General features: G+C 38.8%; 1 non-coding gene across 1 annotated transcript; it reads right to left on the reverse strand.

Moving 5' to 3' along the window:
- Positions 1-4,098: 4,098 nt before the first annotated feature.
- Trnai-aau (transfer RNA isoleucine (anticodon AAU)) lies at positions 4,099-4,172 on the reverse strand. The gene has a single exon. It is a non-coding gene; the product is annotated as a tRNA-Ile (tRNA).
- Between the last annotated feature and the right edge of the window lie 1,414 nt (positions 4,173-5,586).

The following is a 5,586-nucleotide window of genomic DNA, read 5'->3' on the forward strand; positions in this document are numbered from 1 at the left end:
CAATCTTGGCAGAACTTCGTGATAGGGTAGATCCCGAATTTAACTCGTTAAAAAATAACTTCGAACAAAAAGAAAGTGATTTCTCAGATAGGTTAGATGCTGACATACATCCTGAGGATAGCGCCTCAAATGTAAGCACTAGGATGTCTGAGAGCTCGTCACGGATAGTTGCACAAATTAACCTACAGCTAAGACGAGAGGAGCTCCAGATCCAAGCCGAGGCCGAAGCGAGAGCTGCTGAGGCCGCCGCGAGAGCTGAGACCATACGAGTTGAGGCCGAAGCGAGAGCTGCTGAGGCTGCCGCGAAAGCCGAAGCGAGAGCTGCTGAGTTCGCACTCAAAGACGCACAGTTGAGGGCTGAACAACGTAAGGAGGTAGCTTTAGCTGAATATCGTTCTGAGTTGGGCTCCCGGCGTAGCTCTAGGAAGGGCTCTTCTAGGCATTCCAGAAGTGAACATCAATCACAGTTTAATTTACCTAACCTTTTCCAGACGCCTGTTCAATCCGTAAGTGGACCTGTACAATCCACATGTTTTCCAGCTGTTTCAGGAGGTCTCGGGGCCGCGGCTAAGGGTCTTCCGAAGGCTGTAGAGCCAAGGTCTGCAAATTACAACCGAACTCCTCCCCCAGAGCGTACAGGTCACGGGGCCGCCATTAGCAGTAATGCTTTGCCCCCTTCACAGTTTTCAGCGCCGCTAGTTTTTGATCGCCCAGCTACACGTAATTTGGGTGGTTGTGAGAGGCGTATCGCGTCTCCTGATTTTAACGTGTGTGAGGATCGTGATCGGGCTGTGCATGTGACTGAGCCCACTCAGCCCCTTAAGGGATATAGCTTGTCTTCTCCCGCTAAATCGAGTTCTCAACAGCAGGATTGCTTTTTTGAATACCAAAATAGTAGGACGTTCTTCGATAAGGCGGCCTTGATTGGTTACGATGGTAATAATATGCCATTTGTCTTCTTTAAAAATCGTGTTTTGGCCTTGATGGCAGCTTCGCCCTTTAAGGGAACTCGTTTGACTTTGTTGCAAGCAGCTTGTGTTAGAACAGCTGCACAAACGATTGCTAATTTGGTTTCCGACACTCCTGGCTTGTCAGAGGAAGACAGGATAGAAATGTCGTTATCTCGCTTGTCCCAACGTTTTGGAGTTCGTGGAGGTCTTTTCGCAGAACCAGAAATTAGAAAGTATCGCTATGGTAGCAAATTGACTTCTATCTCTTCCAGTGATTTGAAAGAGTTTAAAGATGAATTGTCGCAGTGTTTGCTTTACGCGAAAGCTTATGGTCAGCGTGATAAATTAGAAGGACGTTTTGTTTTGGATTTGGCTAAACGACTCCCGTTTGACGCTAAGCAGCGTTATCTTGACTTTTTAGGTGATCAGTATGGTAGCACTGAGGAACCTACTTTTCAGAGTTTGTTTGATTTTGTAGTACGGGAGGAAACGCGCAAGTCGACTGATTTTAGCATTATGCTAATGGGCGATTCTGGTGAGTCGCAGCATTTTAAAAAGTTTGGCAAAGGAAAATTGCCTTCATGTCCGGTTAGGCAGACGTCGGTAAAACCCCATGATAATGTGATTTCAGGGAGTTCGCAGTACTCGACTGCTGTTGGCGCACCGCGCGGCGGTGTGGCCAGACATAGTGACATACCGGCGTGTTTTTGTTGTTCGTCACGTGGTCAAGTTGAATATCATTTTTTGTCTAATTGTAAAGAATTTTTGCGCTTGACACCTAAAGATCGGAGAGATGTCATTGTGAAAGCTGGCAAATGCTTGAATTGTTTGCGCCAGCATATGGTTAGAGACTGTAATCATGCAAATAACTGTCGTAAGTGTGGACCTACCAACGATAGGAAACACTATTTTCTTCTGCATGATTTTTATGTGACGTCACGTGATTCTCTGGATTTGGTCGGTAAAGATGAGGCTGGTGCCAGAGTTCCTGTGCGTAATGTTAAGATTGGAAATGTTAAAGCAGCCTTTAACCGCGTAACTGCTGCTCGTGTTTTGAATCCAATGACTGGCAAATCGAAGTTGGTGTATTGTCAGCATGATCCTGGTTCGCAGTTGACCTTTGTTTCGAGTGACTTGGTGTGCGAACTTGGTCTTAAACCGTATGATAAAGCGTCGTTTAAAATGGATACTCTGGCTGGTCAGAAACCTACTTGTGCTGACCTTGTTAAACTCAACATCCAGTCGTTAGAGACTGATGAACTGTTTTGTGATATAACCTCGGTGGTTAACCCAGCTTGGGCTGACGATGTTAAAACTTTACCCCATAAACAAGATTTAAGTGGTTTCCGTCATTTTCATGACGTGAATATGTTTCATTTGAATGATTGTAGTACTGTAGATGTACTGATTGGCAACGACAACGCTTATTTGATGTGTGCAAAAGAAGAGCGTGTTGGTGACAATCGTAGTGAACCGCATGCTTTGCTCACTCCTCTCGGTTGGTTGGCTTGTGGTGGTAAGTCACCCTTAGTTGAAAGCGTTGCTAAAGTGTGCAGAGTGCAGACGTCTTCAGAGTCGGATGTCATCTCTGGCTTTCAGCGTAAAATTGAGTCTCGCGATATAGAAATAGCAGACCTGAATAAAGTCATTCAGGATTTGACTTTGCAAAATGAAACCTGTGAATTGTCTCGCAATGATATTTTGGCTAGAGAACTTGTCGAACCGAATATTGAGTTGAAAGATGGTCGATTTGAGATACCTGTTCCGTTGAAGGAAGATATTGATCTACCTAACAATTTTGTGTTGGCGTCAGATAGAGCTGCTGCTTTAAGAAAGAAAGCTTTAAAACAGCCTGAACTTCGTGATTTCCTTACTGACACCATGAAAGATCTTAAATCTAATGGCTATATTGAGCGTGCTGGTGAAGCAGGAAATGTCAAGGGATTTGAATGGTATTTACAGTAGTTAATCATGTATACTTATTGCCCCGTGTATCACCGGATGTGGTAGCACCAAAGGTAGACCCAAGGGTATTGACGGAAGTGGTATCCCCGGGTATCACCACAGGTAGGGTATCACCATCTGATTTCGGCGCGTGACATCATTCTATGCTAGTATTTTTTTAAATTTGATAAATAATAATTGTTTTTGAAATGTGTACCTTTCTTATTTTTCGAATCTGTTAAGAGTGATATTAATGAAACCGTTTTGTTCTTCACAGCTGGTGGTGGTTAGGCGTAAAACTCTCATAACCCAGTAGGTCTAAAGTCCACTAAACAGAGATTTGTCTATCATAAGCAGTTTTGTTGTGGATGCACGAACTCAGCCTGCTTCCTGAAGTAGACTTTTATAAACTATAGCCTAGCAAGCAGCTGGTACAATGCACTCTTAGTCAGTTAACATTATCCAGTTTTTCTTGTGTTGTTAGATTGTCAGAGTATGTTAGTAAAGTTTAGATGTGATAATTTGTACTGAAATATGTTAGCAAAGTTTAATATTGAGTTGGATATGGAATAATTAAAGCTGAAACATAGCCCCAAAGTTGATTTTAATTAGATGTTGAATTGGTATAAAAACGTCAAGAAGGTTAGAAAGAATAGCGATTTTGAAAGAATAGCGGTTTTAGTTGAGTGGTTTGTATTAAAAAGTTGATTTTGATTAGACGTTGAATCAGTGCAGAAAGAAGGTTAGAAAGAAAAACAGTTTTGGTTTAACGGATTACATTCAAATTACGTATGAGCGTTTGTAAATGACCTGATTTTAATTATTTTTCATCTTTGCAGGAAATAATCTATTGTTAAGTTGCGGGAAATGTAGGGCCTATTAATAATCCTTATATTTGATTTTAACACGAAAAATTAACATCAACACTCCAATGCGAAATGTTATATATGGACTACGCTACTCTACAATGCAGAAACATGGACACTGTCATCACAAATGGTTAAACAAGGAGGCTGCTCCGCCAGACCGACACTGATTGCAATAGCGAACAGCTCATCTTAAATTGGATACAAAATATAGCCTAATTCGAGGAAATTCTGAAGTTCGTTCAAACGCCAATGAAACTAGATTTTTTTTTTTTCATTTAGCTACTTCTTCTACTGAAAGAAATATAGAAAGACTTTTTACATCAAAATAAAATACATGGTCAGTACGGGGATCGAACCCGCGACATTCGCGTTATTAGCACGACGCTCTAACCAACTGAGCTAACCGACCAGTTTTTTACTGGAAATCTTGTTGTTTAATAAAACCTATGTGCTGACGGACAATAGGTCTATTGGTTCGATTCCAGGTCTTTCCGAATACTGTGTTGCATTCTTATGGGGAGTGGATCTTTCGAGTTTCATAACTTGTCATTGATTGGTGGGATCTTTTGGTGATTTTATTGGTATATGAGGTTTCACTGTTGTTTGGAATGTTTAGGTTGATTGAACATTTCGTTGTACTTTGATGAATCTTTTAATCAGTGGAATTGTTTTAGTTCATTGTAAGGCAAAACCCATGACTTGACCGAAAAAACTTAATAAATACTGCATTTAATTATCTTGAACACTAATAAATACTGCATTTAATCATCTTGAACACTAATAAATATTGCATTTTATCATCTTTTCAGTTAATGTTGGTTTCAGTAAACCTTTATTTCACCAGGTCTTCGTTTCGCTGTAACAGCGGCTTCAGCTAAAACTTTATGGTAAGGTTTGATAAATGTAACTAGCCTGGAGTAATAACTTGGTCAAAACAACATAACTTTAGGCTTATCATGCAGGAATAAATTTTACACTTTTATTTTAGATGATGCTAATACCAGCTAAACAATCAACATTTCTTTTAAACAACGAGAACACCCAAATGAACAGCTATAGAACAAATTGTTGCAACGTATACTTCTACAATCTGAGGACTGGAAAAAAATCAACAAACCTAGCGCAATCTACATCACAAATTGTTACCTCAAGACAAGCATAAAAAAATACAAACTCCAGCAGAATGAGAGCACAAATTTTGCAACACGTAATGACACCTGCTGATAAAAACACACAAACAAATATCCAAACACAGATTTTAACGTTACAAATTTTGCAACACGTAATGACACCTGCTGATAAAAACATACAAACAAATCTCCAAACACAGATTTTAACGTTACAAATTATACAACAGAAACTTGTGATATTTTGTTATAGTTTTTTAAGCTTGTAAAAATAAAATTGCGATTTGTTGAAAATATTTTTTAAGTTTGTAAAAGAAAACTTAAGTTTGTCACTTAACATAATTTTTCATGTGTATGTTTTCATGTGTTAAACTTTCAGATTATAATTTGTTAAAACTATTTTTTTATGTTCAGTTTGTAAGTTATGGAACTTATAAGTTTGTAGTTTGTTAAAACTATTTTTTTAAGTTGTAAATTATGGAACTTAAACGTTTGTTAAAACTAATTTTCAGTTGTAAATTATGGAACATAAAGTTTGCATCTCGTTAGTTAATGTTTTTTTTTTAAATTTATCAATCATACAAACTGAAAGTTTGTAGCTTGTTAAAAATATTTTTGGTTGTTGGTTTGTGCAATTAAAAGTTTGTGATTTGTTAAAACTATTTTTCAGTTTAATAAAAGTTGAGTTTGTGATTA

This window comes from Aplidium turbinatum, chromosome 8 (assembly GCF_918807975.1).
Source record: "Aplidium turbinatum chromosome 8, kaAplTurb1.1, whole genome shotgun sequence".
Classification (NCBI taxonomy): Eukaryota; Metazoa; Chordata; class Ascidiacea; order Aplousobranchia; family Polyclinidae; genus Aplidium; species Aplidium turbinatum.